Genomic DNA, 23911 nt, shown 5'->3' with positions numbered 1-23911 from the left:
TTGGGCCCCTTTACATCCCCTGCAGTTTCGGCAGGGGAAGAAGCCTTTCTGTCCCAAAAGGTCTGTCCTAGTTGCACTCGTTGAGTCCTGAAAACTGGAGATCAGTTTGGACCTCAGATTTGGGGCCTTCCTGTATATAAATGTTGTTTTTTCCGGTAGTGTTTTGCCCAGCGTCCGATCCAATTGGAGAATCTGCCAGTGTTTTTGAATTATGGATTCCACTTCCTTGTGTTGACAGTTATAGTCCAATAATAGATCAAAGCCCCTATCTTTACCACCACTGCGTCTCACATCCTCCAGGAGTTTGGACCTGTCATATTTGGAGATCTCTTCCACCAGATTATTTAAATTCTCCTGCTCAAATCCTTTATCTTGAAATCTCTGCATCAGAATTTGACTTTGGGTTCTGAAATCCTGAACCTCAGTACAGTTGCGCCTGATTCTCATTAGCTGACCCTTAGGGATGTTGTCAAGCCACCTTTTTGGGTGACAGCTTTCCCTAGGTATATATCAGTTTTTGTCGGTGGGTTTAAAAAATGTTTGATGGCCAGCCCATCCTTTCTTGCATTTTGCCAATCGCAAGGACAGCATTAATATAATAAAAATTGTGAAGCCCCTTCTTCAGGTGTGCATGATTTTCATCAAAACACAATTGCGGTGCCTGCTGCAGTTTTGCTGTTTGCGTTCACTTCAAGTCAGTTGAAGTGCATGCAAATTACATAGCAAACGCAGTGCTATGCAATTTGCAATGCCATTTCCCATTTGGAAAAACTTCCTGTGATATTTTTTACTTTTCACGTTGGGAAACGCAATCATGCACACCGGTCGGAAAAACGGGCACTCGGCATGAACTGAAAATGCTTCAAGTTACACTCAGGCTATGTTTTACCTTCTCACCCTATATAACCTATTCTTATTAATTATATCTCTTTCTCCTCTTTGATGCGAAAAAAATGGTAAACTATGGTAAAATGTTAAATGGTAGACTGTCTCAAAATAACACATTATAGTCCAGAACCGTAAATAGGTTAACAAAAATACATATAAAAAGCATATACACACGAAAAAAAAACTACACTTAGCTGCACCAGTCAGGCTCTTTTGCGCATGCGCGACCCCTCCAAAGAAGAGCTCACTGGCGCAACTGAGCCAAATTACCGGGGATGAGGGACTCAGCAGTGCTTATGGGGCTGGAAGGGAGCCCTGAGTGAGGCCTGGTGCACACCAAAAACCGCTAGCAGATCCGCAAAATGCTAGCATATTTTGAAACGCTTTTTCTTATTTTTCTGTAGCGTTTCTCCTAGCATTTTTTGTGAAGCGTTTTTGGTGTAGTAGGTTTCATGTATTGTTACAGTAAAGCTGTTACTAAACAGCTACTGTAACAAAAAACGCCTGGCAAACCGCTCTGAAGTGCCGTTTTTCAGAGCGGTTTGCGTTTTTCCTATACTTAACATTGGAGGCAGAAACGCCTCCGCAATCCAAAATCTGCAGCAGCCCGGGAGTATGCGTTTCTGCAAAACGCCTCCCGCTCTGGTGTGCACCAGCCCATTGAAATACATTACCCAAGCGTATCCGCAGCTGCAAACGGATCTGAAAACGCTGCCGAACCGCTCTGGTGTGCACTAGGCCTAAGTATTAAACCTTTCTTTAACCTTATCTCAGTTACATATTAAGAAATAATCTTATATCCAGAATTTTATATTAATTTATTGTTCTTTTGACTGGGGAGAAAGGGCTCCCCCACTTTATTGAGGATAGCAACAGGATGAAGAACAATAGAGGAAAAAAATACCTGCAATGCCACCTAGTTCTTTTTTATATCAATGCTCTGGTAATTATAAATGTCCTAATAATAAATGTAATGTCATCATTCATATTTTTGAGTTATCATTTATAGCCATTGTGATGTTTTAATAGGTGTTAAAATGTCACAGAAGCCATCATTCAATTAACTTTTTCTCCTAAGTTTTCCCCTAGGTGATATTTTTACATTTATATATACATTAGGGTCTGCACACCCATATATTGTAGCCTACAGCTTTAAGAACTATCACAGAACCTTGGGTGCAATGTAAAGGTAGTACCCAGTATAATATACAAAGAAACATGCACGCCAGTCAAAAAGGATTTTTAAATGCACTTCTTATTTATAATACATTTTTTGTTGCAACGAGTACAAAATATAAACATATCAAAACTCCAACAAGGAATACAGCTGTACATAGTGTAACAGGCTGCGCAGAAACATGAGAACACTTTAACATCTTGAGGACCGCAGTGTTAAACCCCCCTAAAGACCAGGCCATTTTGCTTAAAAAGGGCCACTGCAGCTTTAGGCCTCGCTGCAGGGCCGCACAACACAGCACACAAGTGATCCCCACCAACAGAGCTCTCTGTTGGTGGTGGCTGATTGCTCCCCCAGTGTTTGTTTGTTTTTTATAAATATTTTAATTACTTATTTTTAAACAAATTTCCTTATTTATTTATTTTCTACCACCTCCCTCCCTCCCCCCGCCAGCCAATCACTGTGATCAGCTGTCATAGGCTTCAGCCTATGACAGCTGATCACCTCTGATCCCCTGGATCACTGCTGTAGATCGCAGCGCTGTACAAGGTAATTAGATGGCGGTACAAGGTAATTAGATGACGATCGCCGCTGGGAGGCTGAAGGCGGAGTTCTGCTTCACTTACCTAGTGGAGATGCGCAATCTCCTGCACTGCGAGCCACAAGGACCTTACGCCAATCGACTTTAGGCAGTCCTGGGGCCGCTGCCCATTGGCGTGACGTGGTCGGCAAGCAGTTAACAAGTCTGCAATGATCAGAGCAATAAGCATTCAGTATACAGCGTGATTCAAAATACACAGAGGTGGAGGAAAAGTTCCATTACCCAACAGCAGCGCTGTTTCGAAGCAACTAAGCCTCTTGATCACGGACAAATAAGTCCACAGAGCAAGGCAGCAACAAAGCGACTGGTGCAGTGATGCAGGGCGGCGTTCCTCTCCATGTTGTATCCAGATCCGGATTGAAATACTCGCTCCTGACTGCTAATTGGCCAAAAAGCACCAGGGCCGGCCCTTGTGATGCGTACGCACAAGGGGCCCTCGCCGCCGTGCGCATGACGTCACTTCCGCTTCCACCAACCTCCGAAATGCAGAAGTCACTTACTCGCATAGAGATTGTGCCAACCTTAGTATGGACCTCGCATTAGAGCACGGGGGCAGGTGGAGTGTTATCCTAGTAACTGAATATGGTTCTTTGGTACTGAATATGGTTCTTTTGCGGGAAGCATCTACAAATAAACAACACAGACATCATTTTAATAAAAGGAATTTTATATACATATGTTCAGTCTTAGCGTAGTTCAGGCACACTAGCTTGATATGTGACCTTCCTCATGGCAGTCATAAACAGTTCACATAACCGACAGATCTACCTCTTCATTTAATCCAAAGGGAGATTTACTCCTTAATTTATAGATCCAAAAAAAGTTCTCTGCATTTTAATTTATTTTTCAAATCACCAAAGCTGTGATATACTGTGACCGGCAGTGTAGAAATGGCGTGACAATAGGGAATCAGCATCACCGCAGCGTATGTTGCTGTGGTGCTCGCTGATACATGTGCGAATGTCCCTACTGGTCTGCCCCACATAGAGCATCCCACAGGGACATATAACAGTGCATACCACACGTCTTGTGGAGCAGTTTGCAAACTCTTTCAAGTATATACGAGAACCACAGGGATACTTGCCTTTAAAGAGACACTGAAGCGGAAAAAAAAATATGATATAATGAATTGGTTGTGTACTATGAATAATTACTAGAAGATTAGCAGCAAAGAAAATATTCTCATATTTTTATTTTCAGGTATATAGTGTTTTTTCTAACATTGCATCATTCTATAATATGTGCAGATTACACAACACTCTGCATTCAAAATGATTCTTTCAGAGCAGTCTGTGAACTAATGACCTCTCCTCTGGCAGATAAAAAGTAAACAGTTGAGATAATAAAAGTCAAAAGACAGCCCTCTCCACGACTTTTGAAAGTCGTAGAAATGAATGGCTTTTTTGCATAGAGATAACAACTGGAGTTTCTTAACTCTTCCTGTACTGGAAACAATTAGACTGATGTTTCTGATCTTAATGTTTTATTTCTTAGCTGTACTACACATACAAATCATAATATCATATTTTTTTTTCGCTTCAGTGTCTCTTTCAGTGCTGGTAAACCAGAGAGCCTGTGCCTGTATTTGTAGCCACTGGTGTACTCCAAGCATGAACAAGGGTGTCTCGTATACTCTTGGAGCACTTGAATGCACATATTGGAGGTTCTTTGAAGAATGGAGCTAATTTCTGATCACTGCTGATCACTGTCCAGTGCTTGCTCACAATGTCAAATGCCTGTTTGGAGAGAGGAGAATAGGTCAGAACAATTATTATTATTATTATTATTATTTATAATTGATATCCTATTCATAGGTACCTTAGGTTTGTATTTTAAAAGAGACAATCTGGGCCTCTCAGCAGCCCTGGACAATGCATCAGACAAAATCTTATCATCATACCCTCTTTGCTTAACTGCTTGCTGATCGCGTCATGCCGATGGGCGTGGCCACGGTGGCAGCCCCAGGACCGCCTAAAGCCGACTGGCGTAAAGTCCAGTGGCTTCGTTTTGTAGGAGATCACACACACGCTGCGGCGCATCTCCTGCTTGGTAGGCAGAGATCCGCCTTCAGTCTCCCAGCCGCTCAGAGACTGTTAGACGGCGAAACTGCCGTCTAATTACCATTTACAGCACTGCGATCTAAGGCAGCACTGTACTGGAGACAGCCGTGTGACATGGCTGTCCCCCTGGGACACACAAAAATGACGGCCGATCGCAGTGATAGGCTGGCAGGGGAGGGAGGGCAGGACTGGGAGAAAAAAAAAAGAGGAAATTTATTAGAAAAATAATAATAATAATACAAATATTTGTAACAAAAAAAGTAAACACTGGGGGAGCGATCAGACCCTACCAACAGAGAGTTCTGTTGGTGGGGAGAAAGGGGGGGGGGGGGGAATCACTTGTGTGCTGTGTTGTGCAGCCCTGCAGCTTGGCCTTAAAGCTGCAGTGGCCTATTAACAGAAAAATGGCCTGGTCTTTAAGGGGGTTTAACACTGTGGTCCTCAAGAGGTTAAAGTTAAGCATGGTTCACCTTAGCGGTTTTTTGCAGAACGTAACAGGTAGAGATGGCTCGAACCTCCGATTTTTGCGAACGGCAGTAGACTTTAATGGGCAGGTGAACTTTCAAGACTACAAACACTAATTCTGGCCACAAAAGTGATGGAAAATATGTTTCAAGGGGTCTAACAACGGGAGGGGGGCATGGCAAAGTGGAATACACACCAAAATTCCTAGGAAAAAATAAGATTTGACGCAAAGCAGCGTTTTAAGGGCAGAAATGCATTGCTAAATTGGAGGCATAAAGTGCTTTAAAGCATCTTGCATGTGTATACATCAATCAGGTAGTGTAATTAGTGTACTGCTCCACACTGACAGACAAAACTCACTGTATAACGCACCGCAAACAGCTGTTTGCGTAGTGATGGCCGTGACTGTTGCACACCATGGCGAGAGTGCAGGCGATGGCGGTTTTCAAGCCCATATGGTCGGGATGAGGTAGCTCAATGACAGAACAACAGTGACTGAGTGTCCAGCTGATCGAATTTGGTCTGTCCACAATGAAGCAACAGCCTTATTACCTTGGGTCAGGTGACCCCCTCCAAACACACTCATATTGCAGTTGGCTGATGGTGTAATGGTTAAGGGCTCTGCCTCTGACAAAAGGAGACCAGGGTTCGAATCTCGGCTCTGCCTGTTCAGTAAGCCAGCACTAATTCAGTAGGAGATCTTTGGCAAGTCTCCCTTACACTGCTACTGCCAATAGAGCGCGCCCTAGTGGCTGCTGCTCTGCTCTGGCGCTTTGGGTCCGCAAGGAGAAAAGCGCAATATAAATGTTATTTGTCTTGTCTTATTTGTCATATAGCCGGTCATTGCTTCATTGTGATACGCAAGCCCCTTCACCGCGGCAAGGTAACAATCAAGAAGGGGAATTGACACATGTACATGCCTTTTGTTTTGTTGTTGCAGCCACAGTGCAGCCAGAAAAATTAGGCAGGCATGTACACGCACCAGAAAAATTATTATAGCGGCCTGCAGGCAGAGATGCTGTGTGTGGGGACTGGCTTAGTATTCGGGCAGGCCTAACCGTGCTTTGCAGACCAAGCATCCATGGTCAGATGGACCCTAGACCAAACGCTGTGTGCCAGAGATGACACCACTTACCTCAACATCACGGTACAGTTTGGGTATCGCCTTTTTTGAGAAATAATTGCGGCCTGGTATTTTCCACTGTGGTGTGTGGCTTTGCTTTTGTGTGCTGCTTTTCCTCAGGTGGTCATGTCATTGCAGTTTGTGCTTTTTTGTCATGTGCCTTCGTAAGGCAGTTGTCCCTACGCGGGTCTTGGTCTTTCCACAGCTCAATTTTCGGTGGCAGAGAGTACAGGCGTATATCAAAAAAGGGCGCCTGGAAAAAAGGGCGCGGGGTGTAGCCGAAATTAGAAGTTTGAATGCAAAACCGTATTTTTCGTTTAAGAGGTTATAAACGATAATTTAGTGCTAAATACGTAAAATAAACGGAAATGAAATGGCAAAATACCGTCTATAACAGTAAACGAATTCTGAAATGAAACGTCAAATAGCGTCTATAGAAAAAACGATATTTACACTTGTATTAAGCATAGTACTAGAATGGTAGGTTTTACAGGTATTTTACTACAATTATACCTAACTTTAGGGTCACAGATATCTCTCCTTATCCCTATCCCTCACACCTAGACCCCCCTTTGTGTAAATACACATAATGTAATAAATTGTATATATTACATATATTGTACTATAACTATACCTAACCTTACTCTCATACAGAGCCCTCCCTGTACCTATCCCTAACCCCTAGACCCCCCTGGTGGTGCCTAAACCTAAGACCCCCCTGGTGGTGCCTAAACCTAAGACCCCCCTGTTGGTGCCTAAACCTAAGACCCCCCTGTTGGTGCCTAAACCTAAGACCCCCCTGTTGGTGCCTAAACCTAAGACCCCCCTGTTGGTGCCTAAACCTAAGACCCCCCTGTTGGTGCCTAAACCTAAGACCCCCCTGTTGGTGCCTAAACCTAAGACCCCCCTGTTGGTGCCTAAACCTAAGACTCCCCTGTTGGTGCCTAAACCTAAGACCCCCCTGTTGGTGCCTAAACCTAAGACCCCCTGTTGGTGCCTAAACCTAAGACCCCCCTGTTGGTGCCTAAACCTAAGACCCCCCCTGTTGGTGCCTAAACCTAAGACCCCCCTGTTGGTGCCTAAACCTAAGACCCCCCTGTTGGTGCCTAAACCTAAGACTCCCCTTCTGGTGCCTAAACCTAAGACCCCCCTGGTGGTGCCTAAAACTAACCACCACCCTGGTCCTAACCCTCCCTGTACCTATCCCTAACCCCTAGACCCCCCAGTAATGCCTAAACCTAACCATCCCCACTGCACAAAACACACTAAACACATATAAACAATAATATATTTAATCCTTAAAATACTTCACTCCAAATAACATGAATAAAATAATTTATATATTTGTAATAGAATAACTAGCCTTAAAATCACATAGAAATCTTAAAATAACAGTAATTTGTAATAGAATAACTAGCCTTAAAATCACGTAGAAATCTTAAAATAACAGTAATATTTAAAGCGATATTTTAGTAACTATAATCAACGCATTAGAAGTGTAAAAACAAAGTTAATACCATAAGCGATGTATTTCTAATACAATCAGCTTTAGAAACGTTATTTAAGCATTATACATATGAAAACGAATTTTAAATGATAAAAGAAGTGTAAACGAAATTTTAGTTGTTATAGTTTTATAAGCGCATTTTTAAAACGAAAAAAACTAGTTAAAACCCATATAAGCGAAATTTACAAACGAAAAAATAAGTATAATACAAAGTCTAAACTAACTTGTAAACGATATTTGTTATAAACTTTATCCTGTAAACGAAAACCTTTGTTAACACGATCCCTGTAACCGCTATTTCTCGTGCGCCCTTTTTTCCTGTCGGGCGCCGAATAGCCGATATTTTGCATTGCAGTCTATGGCGGCGCCCTTTTTGTCCACTATCCCTGTGCGCCCTTTTTTACTAGTTCCGAGAGTACAGATGGCATCGCTCTCATCTGAGGCAGACACACAAAAAAATTTCCACACACCTGAGCCCTGGGATGATGGCACTTTGGTGATGGCTGCCGACTGAGTGTTAAGTGGGGTGTCAGAATCAGAGCAGGAGGAGGAAGATATGTCACGCTTCTGTGTGGAAGCTGAGGAAGATGAGGTGTTCTGTGTTAAATAGTCAACTACGTCCTGACAATATTGGGGGTTGATGGCACATGCCTTCTTCTGAACACTGTACTTTGGTCGAGAGCTGCATAAAATCACGACAGCATGACCTCAAACAGACCTGCCGGGTGGCCTGCCTCTGGCTCTGCTTCTGCCTGTTGTTTTGTCCATATTGGGGGGGATGAAGTGAAAGGTATGCACTGACTGCTGGTATATAAAACAGCATGCAGTCACACAGATGCAGTGAAAGGTAGGCATTGACTGCTAGTATAACAATGTGCAGTCATACAGGTGCAGTGAAAGGTATGCAGTGACTGCTGGTAGAACAATGTGCAGTCACACAGGTGCAGTAAAAATGGATGCACTGACTGCTGGTATATAAAACAGCGTGCGGTCACACAGGTGCAGTGAAAGGTATGCAGTGACTGCTGGTAGAACAATGTGCAGTCACACAGGTGCAGTGAAAATGGATGCAGTGACTGCTGGTATATAAAACAGCGTGCTGTCACACAGATGCAGTGAAAGGTATGCAGTTACTGCATGTATAACAATGTGCAGTCACACAGGTGTAGTGAAAGGTATGCAGTGACTGGTATTATAATACAATGTGCAGCAGTCACACAGGTGCAGTGAAAAGGTAGTCACTGTATTTGCTGGGCCTGGCACAGTATAGCAATTAGCAAGGGCCAGCTGTGACAGACAGGGCTGTATATGCAGTGTCAGTGGGTCATATAAAAAAAAAACACATCACAACTAACCTCACCTAACTAACCTCACCTAACTAACCTCACCTAACTAAGCTTTCCTATCTCTCTCCCTTCTCTCACTAATACTGCAGCACACAGAGTGAGAAAATGTCCGACGCTGCTGCCTTATATAAGGTAGGGGGGGTGCTGCCTGATTGGCTCCCATGTGTCTGCTGACTGTGATGTAGAGAGTCAAAGTTTAGCCCAATGATGTAGTATAGGGGGCGGGTCAAACTCACATAAAGTTTGCATTCAAGGCGAACCCGCGTTGTTTGCGTGAGCAAGTTTGCATGCGAACCGTTCGGGGCCATCTCCAGTAACCGGAACGTATACTGTTCTGCCCAGCGGACCGTTCTTCCCAGTGGAACAGATTCGGACAAAAAATGCTGCAGCATTGGGGGAATGGAAAACAGAACGTTTCTTCACACTAGTGAAGAAACGGACCATTCCATAGGGGATATGGGCATGTGCCGACGCGAACCTGAGCAGCAGGAGGGTGAGGGAGGGTGCAGCAGCCGGGCGGGTGGGTGAGGGAGGGTTTATACATACCTAATCTTCTGTAGCAGCCGGCGGTAGAGGCTTCCGTCTTCTTCCGCGTCATGTGACTACATGACGCGTCATATGACTAGTCACATGACTCGCTGTGTAGTCACACCGGAAGAAGAGGAAGCCTCTACTGCCGGCTGCTACAGAAGATTAAATATGTATTTTCTGGCGAAATTTAGTGAAAATGGATCCGATCAATCATTGATCACATCCGTTTTCCCTTTCCATTTTTAATGTGAACAGAGCTGTGGACAAAGCCATCCGGATCCAGTGAAACGGAGATCGGATCCACTCACCGGATCCTTTTGGCTCAAAACACTGTGAACTGTGATCTACATCCTGCCCGCCTCCTTATACGAGGCTTTTTATAAGGAGGCGGGCAGGATTTACACTAACTTTAAGCAAAGAGGGTATGATGATAAGATTTTGTCTGATGCACAGGCCCGGATTTAGGGGCAGGCCCCCAAGGCATGGGACTAGGGCGACAGAATCTGCCTCATTCCGAAGGGCGGGTGACAGGTTAATTGCACCTGCCACAAGAACCGCTCGCCCACTCTGCAAGTCTGCAGCCGTCCCACTCTGACTGCCTGCTTGAGCTTATGTAAGCAGAGCAGCTGGCGGGGGCGGACAAGGAAGCCAGCTACGAGTGGTGCACTGTGAAACTGCAACAATCCTGCAGCTTCCTACGGACAGACTCTCTCCCTGTGCAGTGTCAGCGGCTAGCCCGACTTCCTATATACAGCGGGCAATGGATGCATCGCTCTCTGCCCGCTGTCAATCAAGTCACGTAACATTCTACGTGACGTCAGCCAGCCCTGACCCCAGCCGGGAGTGTGGAGTGGATGGGAAGGTCTGAGGTCTTGCGGTGCCGCTGGGGTTGATTTATGTATAAGAATTCAAGTGTGCAGGCAGCGCGCAGCTCGTGACCCCCTTCCCCACCTCTGAAAAAAAATAAAACAGTTTCTCTGCTGTGCATAGCTATCGCCTCCAGTGTGTGTGATGGATGCCAGAGGGCCTGACAGGAGGGGAGAAAAAGGCTGCAGGCTGTAAGTGGACATGCACCATTACAATGACTACTGTACTGACTGATGCTGTTCACTGTGTCCCCTCCACACCTTTAGAAAACAAAAGACCTAGGGCTTGATTCACAAAGCGGTGCAAACAGTTAGCACGTGACGTGCTTTTCGCGGACTTTTGCGCACGCAAAGTGCCACAATTTGAGCGATCGCGGACTTTTGCGCGCGCAATTTGCCGCGAATCGTACGAATCGCGGCGAATTACGCACGCAAAAGTCCGCGATCGTGCGAATCGCGGCACTTTGCGCGCGCAAAAGTCAGCGAAAAGCACTTCACGTGCTAACTATTTAGCATTCCCGTGGTAAACAGTTTGCACCGCTTTGTGAATCAAGCCCCTAATGTCCTAAGAAGATAACTATACCTAGAGGGGATGATTCTTACCAGTTCCCATCCTCTCTTTGTTGTGGTCCCTTCTGTTGTCAGTCACTCTGTGACCTCTTACTGCTCTTGCTCTGCCCCTGTCCACTCTGTACCCTGTGAGCTCCCTAGCCTCCTATTCAGATGTGTACACAGTAGACACAGCCTAGAAGCTTGCTCCAGCCCCCTGTAGTCCATCTGCTTGATTGCTGTTCTCCCACAGTTTGGCACTGTAAATTCTCCAACTAGCCCTGTCATGATTCACTGAAGCCAATCACACTCTCATAGCCAGGAATGTTCTGCGTATGCGCAATTTGCTAAGACTGCAACATTGCTTGCACAGGACTCTCCCAGCCATGGGCTTTCGATTGAAGGGTGTATGCGACCAGCCTGGGACCACACATGTGCAGTGACGCACAACTGGGCTGGTTCACCGACTACACTGATGGAGAATAGAGGGGATCAGGAGGATGGGGATAAAGCAGATGGATTAAAGGTGGCTGGAGGAAGCCCCAGGTAAGTATAAAACCTTATACTTTATCTCAGGTTTCCTTTAAAGGAAACATCCAAGCAAATAAAAAAATAAAGATCCACTTACCTGGGGCTTCTTCCAGCCCCTTGCAGCCGTCCTGTGCCCTCGCCACAGCTCTGGTAGCTCCCGGTCTCAGCTGTTGCTGCGTTCCACGGTGTGGGTCACGTAGTTTGCTGACGTCAATAGGACGGTACTGCGCAGGCACAGAACTACTGCTACTACTGCGCAATACAGACCTGATGACGTCAGCCAGACCACGTGGCCCTTGCCGTGGAGCGTACAGGAAGCCGAACTGGCAAGGTCGCCTTTGCCAGCGCAGGAGACCGGGAGCCACCAGAGCTGCAGAGAGGGCACAGGACGGCTGCAATGAGCTGGAAGAAGCCCCAGGTAAGTGGATCTTTATTTTTTTATTTGCTTGGTTTCTCCTTATCTGTTACATTGTGCCGCTGTCCCCAACTCCCTATCCAAAAGCTTGCCCACTAGACCAGTTGTGGGCTACTGCACATGTATGGCCCTGGCAATGCACCTCCTCAGTTATGCTCCCGTGAGTAGAATGCTGCCAGCCATAGGAGCACAATCAAGAAAGTGTGCAGCCTTGTCCATGCATGCGTAAAACCCCACAACTGATGATCTTTTAGAAGGAGATAGCGATAATGTCGGGGGTGGTTGGTGACAGTGGGCCTTGGGTGGAAAAAAGTACAAATCCGGCCTTGCTGATGCATTGTCCAGGGCTGCTGAGAGGCCCAGATCGTCTCTTTAAAATACAAACCTAAGGAACCACGAATAGGATACCACTTGTTCTGACCAATTCTCCTCTCTCCAAACAGGCATTCGACATTGTGAGCAAGCACTGGACAGTGATCAGCAGTGATCAGAAAATGGCTCCATTCTTCAAAGAACCTCCAATATGTGCATTCAAGTGCTCCAAGAGTATACGAGACACCCTTGTTCATGCTAGGAGTACACCAGTGGCTACAAATACAGGCACAGGTAATTGGCTCTCACCAGCACTTAAAGGCATGTATCCCTGTGGTCACTGTGTACAGTGTGGCTTTGTGGCCACGGGTGAATATTTTTCAACACCCCCCCCCCCCACGAACAGGTTCTTGTATATACTTGAAAGAGTTTGCAAACTGCTCCACAAGACGTGTGGTATACACGGTTATATGTCCCTGTGGGATGCTCTATGTGGGGCAGACCAGTAGGGACATTCGCACATGTATCAGCGAGCACCACAGCAACATACGCTGCGGTGATGCCGATTCCCTATTGTCACTCCATTTCTACCCTGCTGGTCACAGTATATCACAGCTTCGGTGATTTGGAAAATAAATTAAAATGCAGAGAACTTTTTTACATCTATAAATTAAGGAGTAAATCTCCCTTTGGAATAAATGAAGAGGTAGTAGAGGTAGAGCAGTGGCTGGATAGTGTAATGGTTAAGGGCTCTGCCTCTGACACAGGAGACCTGGGTTCGAATCTCGGCTCTGCCTGTTCAGTAAGCCTGCACCTATTCAGTAGGAGATCTTGGGCAAGTCTCCCTAACACTGCTACTGCCTATAGAGCGCGTCCTAGTGGCTGCAGCTCTGGCGCTTTGAGTCCGCCAGGAGAAAAGCGTAATATAAATGTTCTGTGTTTGTTTGTTTGTTTAGATCTGTCGGTTATGTGAACTGTTTATGACTGCCATGAGGAAGGTCACATATCAAGCTAGTGTGCCTGAACTGCGCTAAGATTGAACATATGTATATAGAATTCCTTTTATTAAAATTATGTCTATGTTGTTTATTTGTAGATGCTGCCCGCAAAAGCACCGTATTCAGCACCAAGAAGCTTGTTAGGTTACTAGGACAACGCTCCGCCTGCCCCCGTGCTCTAATGTGAGGTCCATACTAAGGTTGGCACAATCTCTATGCGAGTAAGTGACTTCTGCATTCCGGAGGTTGGCGGAAGCGGAAGTGATGTCATGCGCACGGCGGCAAGATCCGCTTGTGCGCACTCATCACAAGGGCCGGCCCTGGTGCTTTTTGGCCAATTAGCAGTCAGTAGCGAGATCTGGACACAACATGGAGAGGAACGCCGCCCTGCATCACTGCACCAGTCGCTTTGTTGCTGCCTTGCTCTGTGGACTTATTTGCCCGTGATCAAGAGGCTTAGTTGCCTCGAAACAGCTCTGCTGTTGGGTAATGGACCACACCAGCTGGGCTCATGCTGCCCAGGTAATCATTATATATACCGGTACATCATTATACTGTATATACATCATACCTGCCTCTGCATGTGATGGGAGAGGGTGGGTGAGGCACTACAGAGATCAGCCTGGCTTGTTGTAGCCTCTCATGCTCCAGGTGGTGAGGCAGGGCAGGTGGTAGCATAGGCTGTGTAAAGCCCCGTACACACACTCGGACGACATTGCTGGACTGGCACTTTGCAGACGCAGCATCGCAACCTGCAGGGTAACAACATGCTCTGTTCATATGCGGGGAGGAAGGGTGGCGGGAAGAGCAGTAGTGGACTGCTGTCACATGGGAGAGTGGGGAGAACAAAGCTGGGTGAGTGGGGTGAACAAAGCTCTCGGACGATTAAAATCACTATGTGGATCGCAAGCCCGGCGACTGTCAGCAGTCAGAAGCTGCTATATGTGCTATATGCTTTATGTGTTAAAAGAAAAAAATGGTTATGGATAATGGAAACATTTTTATAATTTACTAACCACTATGAGATCTGAATAGTTGCTGAACTATCACAAAAAGCAAACTTGAAACTAGATACTACAAGCTCACTGTTGTAAAGCAACATGAAATTCTCATGGCATTGCCAGAATTGTCCAGGAGATGGTGCTAAGAGTATATTAAAAGTATCGCAAATCTTGGTTCCAGATGAGTACTGTATATGAATTCAGGCATCAAAGTGATCCTTCACAGTCACTGACTGGACATATACCAGAACAATGATATGATTCATACTGTACAAGGAATGAGCTCGACATTTTTGACAAGGTCATCAAAACAAAATGTTATAACTTTTGCTGCAATCTTGACTTCTTTAAACAATGGAATTTATGATTTTACGAATTGTGCAGTTGTGTAGTTCATACAGCAAACAAAAAACTGTGAATTAATATGGAAAGAGTTTATTCTAAAATGAGTGTCTTTCATTGATGTCGCACATCCTTGATCGCTGCAATTCATGCCAGAACAATTAGGCCTGAGTGGGAGATGTACGCCCATCAAGGGACTACAACTCCCGGCATGCATTGCGGTAGTTGGGAGCATGCGACACCGCAATGGGCCTTTCCCACTTGCAGATGCAAAGGTAAGTGATGCCTAACAACCCCCACATGTGGGATTAGGTTCAGGGAAGGGGGGGGGGGGGGGGGAGTTGGGCTCATGGTGGCATCTGGGGGTTCTTTTTAATAAGTGGACCCACAGATGCCTGGCCTTTACCCGTTTCCCCAGAGTGTGAAAAAAAATTAGTATGAGGTACTGATCAATTATGTACAAAATTAATTTTGCTTTCAAAAAGGTCGGATTTATACTTTTCCATCCCTAGGCCAAGTATGTTGAGGCTCCCCTTACATGTATATATATAAGCCCCCTCTTCCATGAGTAACTTCCATGTACTCAGAGCAGGGACAAGGTCCTTCAGCACCCAAGGCTGAGACACCAAAGTGCGCCCCTCTATCCCTCCCCCCCAGCCGTCACACACTGATTGCTACTAGACTAGGAGGCGCCCCAGGGCTCCCAACCTCCCTAATACCTTAATCTCTAGTTATCTGACTTGCAGTCACTGCTATGTATCCCCTTTTCCTATTTCTTTCTGCTTCAAACACAATTGGGAATGACAACTGAATTAATTGTGCGCCCCCTCCTGCACTGCGCCCTGAGGCTGGAGCCTCTCCAGCCTCTGCCTCGGCCCGGCCCTGCATGTACTGCAGCCCCTTTATTTCCTGTACAGCTCCCTAGGGAATCAGCTTTCCTTTTTCATCTGTTGCTCTCCATTTGTAGCCTTCTCTTTCACATGTAGCAACCTCTATTTCATGTCCAGGTGCCCCCTTAGGCGGCAGCCGCCCAAGACCCAGGCCTTTGTGTCCTTCGCAGAAATCCGACCCTGTCTTTAAAACAGACCTAAAACATTAAAATGTAAAAAATAATAATAATAAGAATACAGGAGGTCCCCTACTTACAAACTTGATTTTTCTTTGTAAGTTGAATCCTGTCTGGATAAATGATTTAGTTTTGGACAACTCTGGATTTGGACATGTAGTATAAACAACAATACTCAAAAATTAGCTGCGCACTAATGATTCTACAGTCAGTCCACTTATCTCTTTGCAAGGCAATTGACAAACCAGCAGTCCAACAGTGTTAGTCTAGGCAGATGAGGGCACAAAAAGATCCACTTCAGCAAGTCCAAATCCAAATCCAAATCCAAAAAAGCTTTATTGGCAGGACCAAATACATTTAGCATTGCCAAAGCAAAACAAAACATTAACATGGGGAGGGGGGATTGTGGGAATAAGGGAAGGATAAAGGGGGTTGGGGTATATAGTCCATAGGTGTGTGGAGGATGTAAGGGACAGCATGGGGGACTGGGATATACAGTCCATAGGGGGGTATTGGGGGAATACAGTCCATGTGGTATCATGTTCCTCTCAGTTGGTGGCAGGCTGTGACATATCGGGCAGCTATTTGCACGGTTGTTTCCTCCTCCCCCAGTAGGATGTAGAGTTTCCTCTCTTCATCTGTGGAGGTAAAATCCTGGATGTGGGCGGAGAGTCTCTGGAAGTGGGCGGTCCTCACAGGTGGTACCCATGGGAGTACTCTGCCCTGAGACTGGAAGTGGCTGGCTTCTCTTTGTAGGACCTCATAAATATCAGGTTTGTAGTAAGGGGACTCTGTTGGGGGGATATATGCTGCACACAGGTACATGTCAGACTGAGAGGTGAGGATGGAGCTGTTTATTTTGATCCAGATGTGGCTGTCTCCTCGTTTGATAGCTTTAATGTGCTCTGTAAGCTCCTCCTTGTACCAGATTAGTATGCCTCCTGAACGACGACCCTGTTTAACGTTCTTGTTTTTCTGTGAAGATACAGAAAATTCCCTGTATCCCATGTGGTACAGAAAGTCTCCAATACTGACAGGCTGTCCTGTAGTCCTTTCTCTGTTGGGGAGAGCAGCACAAGGTCACCACCACCACACCCCAAGCAGTGGACACTCACTGTTATATTATGACTCTTTGTTAGATGGGTCTTCAGCGCTTATGGGGTCATCTGGCCGTCCCCTGAAATACAAGAAAAATTTGCTAAGCTCACACGGCCAACATAACAGCAGACGTGGGGACAGACGTGGACGCGCAGTGGAAGTCGAGAGGAACAGTGCAGCTAAGCCGACCCGGTGGCCAGCGTTTGAGGTAGAGCCCATAAAAACCCTGTGCCAACTATGGTCATGCTTGTGAGTGTGTAATTTTTTTTATAATGAGAGTGTTTTTACAATTTTATGCTATGGGAGCTTTGGTTATGTCTCTTTGAGGTGATATGATTCTGCAGTGATTTGGAAGAAGTGAAGGAGTTTTCTTTGTATGATGGTGGCCGGCCAGATGACCCCATAAGCGCTGAAGACCCATCTAATAAAGCAGTGGTCCTCAAACTATGGCCCACGGGCCAAATGCGGCCCCCGATGCTTTTTCACTGGCCCTCAAACACAAAATGTATAACTTATAGATGTGTGGCCCACTGCACTTTTAAATATCGGCAGCCCTAATATAGAATAGCAGTGCTGGCACCACCCATCCACATACTGTAGAAGCCAGTGAGCAGTCATTTGCCGGCTTCCAATCCAATTCCACATCAGGTGACACTGCTGTCCAACTGGACGGCAGGTTGTCACCTGGGTATGCTTCACTGCCTGGTGCACAAAGATGTTCTTCGAGCGCTGCATGACTGACTGGCTGCTGCTGGGAGTTCTCCTCCGGGCATGATTGGGGGGAATCAGGGCCGAATTTATCATAAGGCATTGTAGGCACGTGCCTACAGGCGCATGATGAAAGAAAGGCGGCCCTACTTCCCTCCCCGAGTGCCTCCCTCCTTCCCTATGCATAGGAAATAAATATTAAATAAGAGATTACTAAACCGGCTCTCTGCATTCAACTGACAAGATCTCCCTTCAGTCAGGGGCATCTCTGGCTACCTAAAACTTGGGGACAGCTCTAGATACTTAATATTGAGGTTCCTTTAGCTACTCAATACTTGGGACAACTCTAGCTACTTAATATTGAGGGTACGTCTGGCTACCTAATACTAAGGGGCACCTGTAGCTACCTATGCTGGGCAAGGAAAGTAAGGGATAAGTGACACCTGGGACAGCCAGCACACTTGCAGTGCAGTTTGGTGGGGGGTTTGTAGATTCCTAGAGGGCAAAGTCTAAGGTGCCAGGACTTCTGTGCCTATAGGCTCCTTTGAGGTAAATCCGGGCCTGGGGGGAATCAATACCTAGATTCAATGTAATGTTTTTTCAGCATCATTTTATGTATGTTCCAGCCCCCCCAGCAGTCTGACGTATGTTGATCCGGCCCTTGACCGAAACAGTTTGGGGACCCCTGTAATAAAGGGTTAATAATATAACCGTGAGTGCCCACTGCATGGGGTGTGGTGGTGGTGACTGGCTGAAGTGGATCTTTTTGTGCCCTCATCTGCCTAGAGAAACACTGTTGGACTGCTTGTTTGTCAATTGCCTTGCAGAGAGGAAAGTGGACTGACTGTAGAATCATTTGTGCGCAGCACATTTTTGAGTATTGTGGACATATTGATATAGAGCAGCGCACCACCAATGTTTTATCACTCCTTTTATATATCAGTGCAGTATTTTGATTGTATATAGTATAAACTGTTTTTTGGTTGGTTGTTTTCAGTGTACTTTTAAGCCGCATCTACACGCGTAGATGCGGCGGCGATGTTCCTTATCAATCGAGCCACTGATGCGGCTCGATTGATAAGATCCAACAGGACGGATCTCCCCACCGCTGATACCCTGCTCGCTCCCCGCAAGGGGACAGTGGCAGGGAATCGAGCGGAAGATAAGCGGCGCCGGCGGGAACGAGCGGGGAATCGAATCTGGCGCACGCTCTGCGAGCGGGTACGCGGAGGGCACGCGCGGGGACGCGGAAGAGGCGATCAGGTGGCTTATCGAGCCGCCGGATTGGAGCCTCATCTACTCGTGTAGATGAGGCTTTAAAGTGTTTTCACTCCTTATAACAGTTTATACAATACTGTAACTTAAACAGCAAAAATATGTAATACAGTAAGTATTATATACTGCCTAGGTGTAATACTCCCTGCCTAGGTGTAATACTGGACTCAAGTCTCTCATACAAACCACACATTGACAAACTATCCTCCTCTTGTTGCCTCCACCCAAAAAACCTCTCCGCCCTTTTCTCACACAGAACACCTGCAAACTGCTGGCGCATGCCCTGCCCCTGATTATTTCACGACTAGACTATTGCAACTCTCTGTGGCCTCCCTGCCAACTGTTTAGCCCCGCTACAGTCCATTATGAACTCTGCTGCATGACTCATCTGTTGGTTATGTATTAGGGCCTGAGCCCACTAAAGCAGTTGTGTCCGCTTTTCAGTTACACATCAATGTTAGAATATGCTGAAAAGCGGACAGAAGCGAATAATACTGCATCAGTGGGTTTAGGCCCTTAGAGAATACAGTAGCAGTCTTGCGATGAGGCAGAACTTGGTTTACTTGGCTGGATTAAGTTGCAAGCATGCAGAGCATTTCAGTAAACTGTAACAGCAGACATCTCAGTTGTGAAAAGAGAGGAAGAGATAAAGAAAACAAGTTTTTTTTCAGATAGACACACATAACTGGTAACCTTAGTATTTGCAGCAGTGCCATCTACTGATCAAGTGGTGTTAATACTCAATCCTTTATAATAAAATCCTACTGTCTCTGCGTCCCATGCCCCTGTGTGTGCCCCACATGCACTCTGCGCATGTGCAGGGACGCAGAGACATTGAGGGAGAGTGACGCGCGGCGAGCAATGACGGGCGAAGGGGCGGATGGGAGGGCGCACCGTGCACGCGCACAGCGGACGCACGCGAAGCTGAAATGTGCGTGCGCGGCAGGTGCATGCGCAGTGACAGACCTAGCCCATTTTTAAACGGGCTTAGGTCCACTAGCACTATATAAAGTACATACAGTTGTATCTACAACATCATCCACCTCTCCTCAGTCCTCACACTTCTCCAGCCCCATCCCCCTCTGTCAGTCCCTTCACTGGCTGCCAATTACACAAAGGATACAATTTAAAATCCTGACTCTTGCCTACAAAGCTCTCCACAACCTATCTCCTTCCTACCTAATTCAACTTATTATCAGATACCATCCTACATGCAATCTCCGCTCTACTAACTATATTCTCCTATTTTCTTTTCTGGTCACCTCTACTCACTACTGCTTACAAGACTTGTCTCAATCCGCTCCCCTCATCTGGAATACTTTCCGGCAACACATCCTCCACCCACACTTACTCTTTTTAGGTGCAATCTGAAAACTCACCTCTTTAGGCAAGCATACTCTCCTACCTGTGATACTGACCACTGACCACCATTTCTACCACCTCATACACAGTTTTCTTTACTTATTGTCCTATCCCTTAAACCTTTAGACTCTAAAGGGGCCCATACACCTAAAGTTTTCTCGCCGATATACAGCCGATTCGATCACTGTGATCGAATCGGCTGTGAAATCGTCGCTCACACGCTGACCGAACGATCGATTTCCGTCCGAAATAGATCGTTCCCGACGATTCCTGTCGATCCGTCCGTGCGGAAGATTTTCCTCGATCGCCGGCGGGTCGGGAGTGCGTCGATAGTGGCGTTCGAATGCCCGACGACCGATGTTAGCAGCAATACATTACCTGCTCCGGCCGGCGCGAGTCCCCGCTCTCTCCGCTGTCACTTCTCCGTGCTCCGCTCCTCTAGCTTCACTGAACTTCCGGTCCCGGCAGGAAGTTTAAACAGTACAGCGCCCTCTACTGTTTAAACTTCCCTGGCAGAAAGTTCAGTGAAGCTGCAGCCCTGGAGCCCGGAGCGGAGAAGAAGACAGCGGAGACCGGGGGACTTGCGCTGGCCGTAGCAGGTAATGTATATGGGGGTGGGGGGGGTTGGGGTGCAGCAGCTTCACAGACTGTGATCGGTTTCATGCTGAAATCGATTCACAATCTGTTTGCAGGAAAGGCAGCCATACGATCCCTCTCTGATCAGATTCAATATCAGAGAGGGATCTATCTGTTTGTCGATCTGATGGCAAATCTACCAGTGTATGGCTACCTTTAGGCCTTTTGGCCAGGGCTCTCTTTTCCTTTTGTCTCACAATGTTGTGCAATGTGTGTGCATATAATCCACCCCTGTGTAAAAATATGTACTTGATTTGTTCACTGCATCAGCTGCAATCCACCATTGTCTTTTATTAACTGTGGTATTGTTTATTTGGTATTATTATACTCTGTTGTACAGGGCCACAGAAGATGCTGGTGCTATATAAATTAACTAGTGACCTTGTCACGGAATGCGCGCACCCGCCCATCATGCGTGCACCCGCCGCGCATGCTTACTCACACACACGCCCGCCCCTTCCTCCCCTTCAGTGCCTCTGCGTCCCTCCCTGCACATGCACAGTACAACACACACAGGGACATGGGACACAGAGACACTTGGGTTTTATTATAGAGGATAATAATATTTTTTATATGAAGACAATTTTGCTTGTATCTCTGAAACATTGTTTGAGTTGAGCTGTTTGTAAGTAGGGGACTGCCTGTATATGCTCGGATGAAGAGTTACAATGCCCCAGCACACTGTTATAAGTCTCACCAGAACTCCAAATCAGCTGGCTTCTGGCATGCAGCTCCACCCCTTGAAGAAAAAGGCCAAAGCCTTTTCTTTATCTGCAGCCTTGCAGATAGAGAAAAGGCAGAATCCTTTAAGGGGGCGGGCCTATGTGACAAAACCAGGGTGTCATGGGGCTCCATATTTTTTTTTTTTTGACCAAAGATATGCTTTCATTCCAGTATAAAACATTGTTGATCATTATTAAATCATTAATTCAATCATGTAATCACACTTAACTAACAATTTTTCCACTGTCTCTGTCCACGTCTCTGCCTGATATAACAATAAATCTTAATAAAACCCCTATAACTTCAGTTCCCAAAGTACGGTGCTTTGGGGTAATACTTGTCTCCAATCTCACTTTTATTCCTCACATCCACTACCTAACCAGCTCCTGTCATCTCCAACTCAAAAGCACATTTCACATTTGACAGTTTCTCACTCAGAACACAACTGAAATGTTAATACATGCTCCTTTATCTTGTCTGGACTATTGTAACATACTACTTTGTGGACTACCAACTAACAGACCAGCACTGTTCCAATCTGTACTGAACTTGGCTGCTTATCTCTTTCATCTTTCTTCTCGCTCTTCCTCTACTCTACTGCTCCTCTCTATCAAGCTCTTCATTGGCTGCCAATTAACCAGAGGATCCAGTTCAAACTCTTAACTCTAACTTATAAAGCTCCCCACAATCTCCACTCCACTCTCATTTGTACATCTCCTCACTAGTTTCCAGATACCAACCCAACCGCAATCTCAGATCTGCACATGACCTTCTTTTGTTGTCCTCTAGAATCACCTCCTTGCAGTCACATATACAAGATTTCGCACATGCTTCACCCCTCCTCGGGAATCTCCTTCCACAACACATCAATCACTCTCCAACCTTTAATATCTTTAAATGTACCCTCAAAACTCACTTTTTCCATCACTCTACATTAGGCCATTTTCCCTTTGACTTCTGGCCAAGTTGTACTCCTACTACATAACCTCAAACACACTGCCTCTAGGTATGAATATTATATACTACCCCACCTCTTGTTTCCCTCTCCCCATTTCTTTAGATTTAGATAAGCTCACAAGGGCTGGGCTCTCCCACTCTTTTGTGTCTTGTAATTTGTTACACATGTATTCATATTAATTTTAATGTCATATTAATGTCACTGTTATGACCAATTCTGTATTTTGCACCAATTCTGTATTTTGTATATTGGTGTATCCCATTGTCTGTAATATTATGTACCCCATGTATGCTTCTTATTTTGTTCAGCGCCACAGAATATGTTGGTACTTTATAAATCAATAATAATAATAAAGTACACTGTCAAAATATGAAGATGCGTATATAGCTAAATAAAGTATAGGTTTTCTCCGCTTCAAATCTTGTATTATTTTCAACTTTTCTTTTCATAAACATTTATAGAAATACATTTGTGTTAAGGAGTCTTGCAAGTGTTCTTACCCACAAGCCAGTGAAAAAATGACATTTGCTTTTAAAGAGAGATTGGTATAAACAGATGACTTTTCAGACAGTGTGCCTTTAGTCATTGATACCAAACTGCTGGCAGCATATGGCCTCAGGAATGGAGAACTATAATGTGGCATTGATAGATTTTTCACTTGCACTCCCTAAGACACATGGTCCTTCATACAGTTCGAAGCAAAACGCATTTTATGTGCTGAAAACATGAATGAATAGGCATGTGTTAGACTATGGCTGGGGCTTCCTTCAGGAAACCTTTGGCTTGCTCCAATGTAAGCAAAAAGAATACCAATATAATGTTGATGCTATGGATATTATGACCCCCAGATTTTGGTCAATGAGTCCAGTGATCTGTGCTGAGGTTGCTGCAGTTACTACCATCTGGTAGTGGGAGAAATATTTAAAGGACCACTGTCACAAAAATCTTAAAATTTTAAATATATGTAAACTCATACAAACAAGAAGTACGTTTCTTCCAGAGTAAAATGAGCTATAAATGACTGTTCTCCTATGTTGCTATCACTTACAATAAGTAGTAGAAATCTGACAGAACCGACAGTTTTTGGACTAGCCCATCTCATCATGGGGGGGGGGGGGGGGGGTTTCTCATGTTTTTTTTTATATATTTTAAAAGCACTTCATGAATGGCAATTGCTCCATCCAACTGCCAAAAATGTGTACGGTGAGCATGCAGGCTAGCCTCCATTTTTCAGGGAGTGTCTTTATAAAGAATCACCTATGGAGAGATGGACTAGCCCAAAACCTGTCGGTAATGTCAGATTTCTACTGCCTACTGTAAGTTACAGCAACATAGGAGAGAAGTAATCTATGGCTCATTTTACTCTTGAAGAA

Source organism: Hyperolius riggenbachi, chromosome 2 (genome assembly GCF_040937935.1).
Source record: "Hyperolius riggenbachi isolate aHypRig1 chromosome 2, aHypRig1.pri, whole genome shotgun sequence".
Classification (NCBI taxonomy): Eukaryota; Metazoa; Chordata; class Amphibia; order Anura; family Hyperoliidae; genus Hyperolius; species Hyperolius riggenbachi.
The sequence above is the reverse complement of the archived record's forward strand: the minus strand, read 5'-3'. Positions refer to the sequence as shown.